Here is a 10,687-nt window from a genome sequence, read left to right on the forward strand (position 1 = left end):
ATAATGCTCAACTTCAAAAATCCCCTAGAACTAACATCGTATCTAAAGTGAAAGACGAAATGTTTATCATCTAAAATCAGGAACAAGGCAAAGATATCCACTCTCATCACTTCTATTCAATGTTTTATTGGAAGTTCTAGTTGGTGAAATAAGCTAAGAGAAAAAAAGGCATAAAATCAGAAAAGAAGAAATAAAATAATGCATATTAACAGAGAGCACGATTGTTTACACAGAAAATCCTAAAGAATTGATTTTAAAAATCCAAGAACTAATTCACTAGCAAGGAACAACCAGAAATCAAAGTTTTAAAATCAGGATCATTTTTCAAAAGACTGAAAATTTGCCTAGGTATAATCTAACAAAATATTTTTAGAATCTATCTGCTAAAAGTCTCTAAACACTGATGAACAATATCAACGAAAATCCCAATAAATGTAGAAATACAGTGTATTTATAGTTGAAAAACTCAACATTGGCAAAATGCCAATTCTCTCCAACTTTACCTATAGATTTAATGTACTCCCGTTTAAAATCCCAGGAGGATTTTTTGGTGGATATAGATAAACTCTTTCTAAAATTTACATGGAAGTGCAAAGAAACTAGAATGGCCAAAATTATTTTGTATGAAAACAAAGTTGGAAAACTCACACTACCCGGTTTTAAGATTCACTGTAAGTTAGAGTTGTCAAGATCTTGTGGTATTGGCAAAAGGATCAGTAGAACAGGACCAGTGGATCAGTATCTGGATTCTAGACATAAACTCACATTTTACTTACCATATGGTCAATTAATTTTTTTATAGAGGTGCAAAGGCAATTCAATGGGAAAAGTATAGCCTTGACAAATGGTACTAGAACAATTGGACATTCTTATGCCAATAAAATGATCATCCACTCTTACCTGACATCATGTACTAAAATTTAACTCATAAAAATAAAAGGTAAAAATATAAAAATTTCAAAAGAAAACAGGAGAAAATCATTGTGACCTCAGGTTAGGCAAAGAGTTCTTAGATATCACACCAAAAGCATGAGTCATAAAAGAAAAATCAATATATTGAACCTCATAAAAATTTAAAACATTTGCTCTGTATTCTTTTTTAAGAGAGTGAAAAGACAAGCCACAGATAAGGAGGAAATAATTTCAAAATCATATATCCAACAAAGAACTTGAGTTCAGAATATTCAAAGAATTCTCAAAACTCAACAATAAGAAAACAACCCAATTGAAAAAAAAAAGTCAAAAGATTTAAAGAGGCACTTTATCAAAGAAAAAATATGATTGTCAAATAAGTGCATCAAATAGGCTTAACATCATTAGTCATTAGGGAAATCCAAATGAAAACCAAAATGAGATACCACCACCCACCTATTAGAATGACATTTTTTTTTAATGACAATATCAATGCTGGCAAATTTATGGAGCAATTGAAGCTCCTATAAATTGCTGGTGGAAATGCAAAATGAAATAACTACTTTAGAAATGTTTGGCAGTTAAACATACACTTATCATATAACCCAGGAATCTGATTCCTAGGTATTAACTCTAGAGAAATAAAAACTTACATTCACACAAAAACCTGGACATGAGTGTTTATAACAGAACAGCATTATTCATATTGCCCAAAAATAGAAACAGACTAAAAGTTCTTCAGTGAATACATGGATAAACAACCCACAAAATACTTCTCAGCAATAAAAAGAAATAAATTATTGGTACACACAACAACATGATTGAATCTCAAATGCATTTACTAAGTTAAAGAAGTAAATCTTAAGAGGCTAAATATGTATGACATTCTAAAAATGGCAAAAATAGAGGGAAAGAAGATCAATGGTTGCAAGGCTTAGGCTTGAGGGGAGAGTTTGACTATCTACTGAGCAGGAAAAAGGACATTTTGGGGAGGGTGTGGAATTGTTCTATAGCCTATTTGTGATGAAGCTTACAAGAACTTGTGCATGTGTTATACTCATAGAACCATACAGAAAAATGGAACTTTACTTTAAAAATTGAATTAGAAGAGTATTATAGAGATTAAAGTACATAAATATATTTTTATGTATAAGTAAATGTATAAATGTCTGCATAGTCGATTTTATTAATTACCACCTTCAACAAAATTAGCCAACTTTTATTTTTCCAGACAGAAGAGAAAACTAGAAGATAGGTAACCAAGATCAATAAAACTATTTTTATGAGCATATATGTTACTTTACTTACATAAATTTTAAGAAGGCAAAGTAAATGCATTTAATATAATTTAAGGACATTTGTACATCTCCTTAATCTGTAGTCATTTTATATATAAAGGTAAAAGAAATTTAAAATTATATCTAATAATCAAGGTTTTCTGTTTTTTCTTATAGAAAAATTATATATCCAAAGATTATTTATTAAATAAAACAATTTAACATTAGTTAAACATCTTAGAGTGACTAAATATCTGGAAAGTACAATTTAAGTCAGAAGATTAAATCCTATGATTAAATCCTATGATTTGTAGTATTAGAAAAGTTCACAAGATTATACTCTTTTTGAAAAACATGTGTCAAGACAACTTCATTTAAATTATTTATATACACACGTATGTATGTAAGTGTGTGTATATATATATTTTATCTTATCTTAAAAATTTTCTAGACAGAATTATATCTTCCAAGATCCAAGACACTAATGGAAGACATTTTAAAAATAGAAATTATTGGAAATTAAGCCCAAGTGTTGTGTTAATAAAAATATTTTGCAAGCATTATTTTTTACATGATGACAGAACCAAGAAAAAGACATAGAGTTGTTTTTATTGTAAAATTAAATCACTCTAATTTTGTCCAAAGGCTCATCTATTCCCAATGTAAACTCACATGTTACTTACCATATGGTCAATTAATTTTTTATAGAGGTGCAAAGGCAATTCTATGGGAAAATTTTTAAGATTCTTGAGTTTATTCTAAACTCTCAGTGTCTAGCTTTTCTTCTCATTTGGAATCCAAGGTCATTAACCAAATTTTCAGTTAAACTTCTCTGAATTAGTGTTTTATCTGGGAAAACATACAAAAGAAACACAGTTTAATATTTCTCTTTCTTTTTGACTTTCTTGACTATTTATCTGGAATAGATACTCTTAGAGTGTGTACATTAGTGTAGAACCATTTTTAAATAATCAGTGACTCTCCAAAGTTTCCTAAGAGTAGGGAAAAGGAGAAAGAAAGGAAGAAAAAACAAAAACAAAAACAAAAAAACACAAATAGCTGGCATCAGATAAATTTATTATTAACATTGTAAGGGCTCATTATCTCCCCTCTGCAAGGAAGGGGTGCTATAGTTTGAATGTTCGTCCCCTCCAAACCTCATGTTGAAATTTGATCCTCAATGTTGGAAGTGCAGCTTACATGGGTGGAGGTGTTTGGGTCATGTGGGTGGATGGACAGATTAATGCCCTCTCTTCAGCGGTGAGTGAGTTCTCAGTGTGTTAGTTCCCCCAAGAGCTGGTTGTTAAAAAGAGCCTGGCACCTCCCCTATGTCTCTCTGGCTTCCCCTTTCACCATGTGATCTCTGCTTACCCTGGCTCCCCTTCTGTCTTCCACCATGAGTGGAAGCAGCCTGAGGCCCTCACCAGATGCAGATGCAATCTTGAACTTTCCAGCCACCAGAATCATAAGTCAAGTAAACCTTTTTTCTTTATAAATTAAATACCCAGTCTTGGGTATTCTTTATAGCATTACAAAACAGACCATGACAGGGTATTTTAATCCATTCATGCTACTGTGATAGAATACCGTAGACTAGATGGCTTAAACAACAGATGTTTATTTCTCACCATTCTGGAGACTGGAAAGTCCAAAATAAAATTGTCAAAAGATTTGATGTCCTGTGTGTTAGTCCAAACTGCACAATTTTGTAAGTCCCTCGCCATTTCCCAGACCTTGGTCAAAGTAAAACATTCCATGGGGATTCAGGCCATGAGAAACAGCCTGCCCAGCCACCAGACTTTCTTATCATATTCTCCTGAGAGAAAGTGCAAGGAACATCATATTCTGCCGGTGTACGAGCCAAACTGCCTTATCATAAGAACATATTATTGACATTTTCCTAGGCAGCAGGCCATGTTCCCCAGACCCCTCCTGCCCAGGCCTGCAATTGCTCCAGCCTGTAAGCAGTTGTGGGCACTGGCATTAAGCTGGTCCCCCACCTCTGCAAGTCTTATGCTGGACATAGAGCCTGGATTTGCTGTAGAGCCACCACTCTCTCTCTCTCTTTCTTTAACCTTTGCCTTCCCTTCAAAACCTAACACTGTGAGGGTCTGCTTCCTGGTTCATAGATGGCACCTTTTTGCTCCATCCTCACATAGTGGGAAAGGAATAAAGTAGCTCTCTGGAGTCTTTTTTTATGAGGGCACTAATTCCGTTCATGGGTGCTGCACCCTCATAACCTAATCACTTCCTAAAGGTCCCACCTCCTAATATCATCACATAGAGGGTTAGGATTTCAACACATGAATTTTGGGGAGACACAAATGTTCAGGCCATAAGAGAGGGTGTAGACATAGATGTAGGAACACTCATTTTTCACACACGTATATGTGCACATACACAGGATTAGGTGAGAGGAGAGAAAGAGCATGTGAGAGGAACTAAGCCAGTTTAAACAGTAACTCAGGCCCTTGACAATTCTATCAAATTTATAATTTAAAATGATACTTTTTAATTCCCTGAAGTACAAAAGCAAAGAGAAAGGTTTCTCTTTCTTTATGGAAGTTATCTCTCTTTTAGATTGACAAGACAGAGAATCTCCTCATGAGGGTTTCTTCCTTTTTTCTTTGAATGTACCTCTCAAATGAATAATCTTATTCACGTCAAAATTTTCCCCAAATGGTCACTAAATATCAAAGTGTCCCTAGTGGAATTATGCCAGTTAGAGAGAAATGCACATGAAATAAAATAGGAAGGGAGGAGGTATTCTACCTGGTAGGCAAACAGAATGAGAAGATCCTATTAGAATTGCAGGGGTTACTAAGAATGATGCTTGTGCAAACCTCTGATCTCTAGAAACTGACCAAAGATTATTTATCGCCAGTTGGGATCCAGTGAACACTCCCCTTCTGAGCAGCAAAACCAAATAAAGCAGTTCTCAAGGATACAAAGACAAGACTGAGGAAGATCCTAATAAGGTGTTGCAAGGTGACACAGGACAAACTTTGTCCAAAGGAAATTGATCTGACAAGAACTTCTGGACTTGTCAGTTCTTAGGGCTGACTGGTCTATCCTCTTTCTATTGACTTTGGCTTACTAGACTCAAGCAGAAAGTGGCAAGGGAAGAAAAGGAAACAAACAGAAGCAAGTTTCCAAGTACAAGGTTTATATCAGGAAGAGCCAATCAAAGATCATATCTGGAGGACTGCTGCAAAGTTGTGATCAATGACAAAATAGTATTTTTATAGAAGGTGGAATGAATGACAGACTAAAGATTTCAACTGATTAAAGAAATTATGCAGTGCATCATTCTCAGTTTATATTGAACTGGGGTTGCTGAGAAATTCCTCCTTATAAATTTACATGGAAATTATAATTTTTACTAGTTCATTTCAGTAGGCTAACTGAATAATTTGATGCTTGCACTCACTAAAAGATTATAGAGCACAAGAACACCATTTACAAAATACTTTAAAAGTGGGACTATAAACACAAATAAGGTCTTGTATCAACCTTCAAGGGATTTTCAGTCTAGGTAAAAACCATTTAAAATAAAAAGAGGGCATCCTTGTTTTATTCCTGTATTTAAGAGAATGTGTCTTTCAGTGTTTAAAATAATGTTTACTGCTGGTTTATGATAAATACTTTAAAAAATCACATTATGGGAATGTTTTCCAATTTTCATTTCCTAAGAGATTTTTGTCAGGAATGTAGTTGAATTTTATTAAGTGTCTTTTCTGTATCTCTTGATATAATCATGTGATTTTCAGCTTTAATAAATGTCTTAATATTGAACTGCTCTTGTGTTACTGATATAAAACAAACTTGCTTTCATATTTCTTTATTACACTTCTGGAATAATTTTATAACATTTTATTTAGGATTTTGGCATCTATATTTATAGGTGCTATTTCGAGTTTCATTAGGATAGCTCAAATAGAGCTTGGAATTGGTTTAAAGAGCAAATAAGAATTCCTTGTTTCAGAAGTGTTTGATGGAGCCTTTCTCTAAAATCGTCTAGTACTCTTGCCCTTCTGGGTGAAAAATCTTTCTATTTTTTTCTTACCAATTTGATTCATTCAATGACTCCACATCTATGTGCTGAATGGCTCTATCCAGTAACTTGGTGAGGTAGTCCATACAGGAGTAATTACCATGGTGAGCAGTATACTATGCTCCTACTTTCTGCCTATTTGGATCTAAGGATCAGTTCAGATTTCTTACCTCCTCTTGAATTAGTTTGATAATTTTTGTTTTCTTAGTGTTTATGTGTTTAATCTGGGTTTTCAAATTTATTATCAGAGGATGTACGTTGTAGTCTCTTAAAAATTTTAAATTTCTCTCAATTTCCCTGTATATTTGTAAGAGTCAACTTTTTAATATTTTTTTCATTTTTATTTTTGGTCAGAAAGAAGATCTAAAAAGATGAATTATTTTAAAACAGTGAATGTATACCTAGTATTTCCAATCTGTTCTGTTTTCTTCATATTGTTTTATTTAACCCTCACAAAACCATATGAGGTGGAGCTAAACTGAAAACCAGTGCCCTTTTAAGACGCCTATGCCAATTTTCTGTAATTGGTATATTGAAATCTTCATCTCAGTATCCTGCTATTATTTCTTTTCCCTGAAGGAATATTTCTATTCCTTCCATTAAAATTTTTTAAGTATTCACTGTCTCTGCAAGAAATAATCACTAGGGTGAAAAAATGAGAATACTACCATCACCATGGAGAAACAAATAAGTGATTTAAAAAAAAAAAGTACCTCTTGCTGCCTACTCAAAGCAGGCACAAATGTTTATTTGTTATATGACTAAACATTTCCGAAAGCTTTTACCAAAAAAAGGTAGGAAAAAGTAGATATACAGGGATTATAAATATTACAAATCTGCTTGGGTAGACAAGAAAGAGAAGATAATATTTTAAAATATTTCTACTGGGGAAGAGGTTCTGGAATTGAATTTATGTAGGTACAGAAGGCAGAATTAAATTTAAAAAAGTTTATTAGAAAGGAAATTTTGAATAAGTGTGAGGAAGAACTTTCTAGTAATTGTAGCTTCTAACCATGGATGAGAAGGGCTGTCTTACAGTGTAACAGATTTCCTCCCCACATAGGGTGACCATATAAAAATTTGAGAATAAAATGGCATGCTTATAATTATAATTACATAATTCTTGAAGTAATTACTGATTGCTAAATTGATTGTCTTTTATTTGTAAACATATAAATTCTATTCAAAAACTATTTAAAAATGAAATAACAAGATATAATCATAATTTTAAAAATTCCATTGCTTTAAAATAAAAAAGTAATGAAAGGAAATGCACACAAACGCTGTCTTGGTGTTTGCTGCCCTGTCATCTTACCGGTGGCCGATCCAGTGGAGCATGGCCGATGCAGCAGTTCTTACTACAGGCCTTGCCACAGCTAACGGGATACCTGAAACTGTCAGCTCGCCAGTTGGTGGAGTCTTTGAGAAATAGGGAAAAGTATAGGGTTAATTAAGATGAGATGTGCAGGGGAAATAAAGACAGAGATGTCCTAAACTATAGGTATTTTTTTTTTTTTTGGAGATGGAGTCTCAGTCATTTTGTATTTTAAAGCAATATTTTTAAAGTACTTATATGAACTATCTGTATATTAAAATTATACAAGCAGGAATTTTTTTTCTTGGTACTTATTTGGGTACTATAGCCAATAACCTATAGGGGCCGGGCACAGTGGCTCATGCCGATAATCCCAGCACTTTGAGAGGCTGAGGTGGGCAGATAACTTGAGGTCAGGAATTTGAGACCAGCCTGGCCAACAGTGGTGAAACCCTGTCTCTACTAAAAATACAAAAATTAGCTGGGCATGGTGGCATGTGCCTGTAATCCCAGCTACTTGGGAGGCTGAGGCAGGGGAAACACTTGAACCCGGGAGATGGAGGTTGCAGTGAGCTGAGATCAGGCCACTGCACTCCAGCCTAGGCGACAGAGCGAGACTCCATCTCCAAAACAAAAACAAAAACAACACAATTACCTATGGGTTAGGACATCTCTGTCTTTATTTTCCCTGCGCATCTCATCTTAATTAACCCTATACTTTTCCCTATTTCTCAAAGACTCCACCAACTGGCGAGCTGACAGTTTCAGGTGTCCTGTTAGCTGTGGCAAGGCCTGTAGTAAGAACTGCTGCATCGGCCATGCTCCACTGGATGGGCCACCGGTAAGATGACAGGGCAGCAAACACCAAGACAGTGTTTGTGTGCATTTCCTTTTGTTACTGAGTCCTGCATGATGTCTGTCTTAGTTTGTTCAGGCTACGATAACAACATATCAAAATCTGGACAACTTATAAACAACACACATGTATTTCTCGCAGTTCTGGAGGCTGGGAAGTCAAGATCAAGGAACTGGCAGAATCTATGTCCGGTGAGGACATACTTCCTGGTTCATTGTGTCTTCTTGCTGCATCCTTACACGGTAGAAGGAGAGAGGAAGCTCTCTGTGATTTCTTTTATAAGGGCACTGATCCCATTTATGAAGACTGAATCTCCCAAAGGTCCCACCTCCAAATACCCTCACACTGGGGTAAGGAGTTCAGCATCTGTATGTTGGATGGAACATAAATATTCAGCTTGTAGCAATGTTCTTGGGAAGTTGCTGTTAGTTACTTTGTGTTTAGAGAGGGTTGGGAGTCAATCATATTTAACCATGTGTTAAAGTCGGAACTCTGCTCACTGCACAAAATCTCAATTACTCCTTGCTGAGACCAGACTGAAGCTCGGAAAGTCAAAGTTCACCAGACTCATCTTAGCATGTTTAACACAACTGTTGCTAATAGCACTAAGTTAAAAATGGAAATCCCTGAGCAAATGCTAAACTGAACAGGTCAACGATACAACGAAGTGTACGTGGGGACTAACCCTGGCAAACTAGTCATGAAGATATCAGATATGCGAGTTGAATTCTCTTTTATTTAAACGTAAATGCCACACAGGCAGAAGAAAGTCAGAATAAAAATTCCATGGGGTGTTTTAAGTATGTCCAAAATGGGATGACTCTTGGTCATTTGTTTAGTCCTTCTCACCCTGTTGGAGGCATCCAAGAAGGGAAGAAAGTAGCCAGCTGGTTGCCTTCTTTCTCTTTGTCCCTGTCTGACACTTGGGCAAGGAGTGCAGCCTCCTGTGAGGGTGTGGACTGTGGAGCTAAATAATCTGTATTTGAATCTGAGCTTTGCCTCCTGCTGACCATGTGGCCTGGAGCAATCCCTGTGTCCCACTCAGTGTCTCATTTTCTCCTCTGTACATTGAGATAACAATAGTAACTACGTCACAAAGTTGTTATGAGGATGAAATGAACTAACACTTGTAAAATGGCATTCAATATGTAGCTGTTCGTCAAAATAAAATAGGTTCCAGAGTCATGTGAGAGAGAGAATAAAATGGTAGCTACTGTATTCTATTCCTTAACAGACTGGTTAGGGCTTCTCTTCAGTCTACAAGGAAAGAATTGCCTTTGGTGCTAAAATAAGAATCCTATTTGATATGGGGCAAAGATACAATGACATGAATGCTACTCTCAAAGGGCCCTTAATGCAGGACCATCTTGCTTGTGATTAGAAACTCGATTAAGGGCTTTTAGGTCCTTGTACTCTGGTTAGGAAATATCTTTAAGATTCTAAAATCCAGAGCTATCTATAATCCTTTTTGCAAAGAGTATCAGCAGCAGACAGTAAGTAGCAGCTTCAGTGAATGAGTTGAAAATCTCTTCAGACTCCCATCATAGTTACAAGAGAGAACAAAATGTTAGCACTGTAAACAAGACTGTGACTCATCAAAATATGGTCCCTGAAATTATGCTCATGAAAACCAAAATGCTATGCATAAGAAATCATATAGCAGCTTCAATGTACTGTAAGATGATGTCATTATTCTGGTTTTATATTAAACTGCCTGTCATTCCATGTTTATGCTAACCCCACGCTACTGAGGGGCATTTGGTATTATTTTCATTCTAGAATAAAATGTTCTTTAACTGAAAAATTGCTCAAATGATTCACAACCTAAGAAGTACATGTGGGCAGCTCATAATAAAATAAAAGCATTACCTTTGCTAAAGCATTAGAATAATTTTTTAAAGCAGTATATGCTTTGGATTCAACAGTATTTACTATGTTTTTATAACAGCAGTTGAGAAAAAGCATGTACTGCTTTTTTTCTGACCTGCTGACTTACCTAAATTTTAGTGCTTCTACATGATGCTGGATGCACTTTTTAAGAAAGTAACATCCCAGATTTAGCTACAAATTAGGGTAATCTGGTCATAGCATTCATACCTTTCACAGCACCCCCATCCATTATCATCTAGTTACGTCAGTCTCAGCTCCAGTTTTTATTATTCTTCAGACGCCGTGATGAAAGGAGTTTGAATCATGCGTCAACAGGTAGCTCTTGTCTCACTCAAAATCAAGGGTCAAACTCTATGCATATACCTCTGGAGTGGACTTGGCTC

This window comes from Nomascus leucogenys, chromosome 21 (assembly GCF_006542625.1).
Source record: "Nomascus leucogenys isolate Asia chromosome 21, Asia_NLE_v1, whole genome shotgun sequence".
NCBI lineage: Eukaryota > Metazoa > Chordata > Mammalia > Primates > Hylobatidae > Nomascus > Nomascus leucogenys.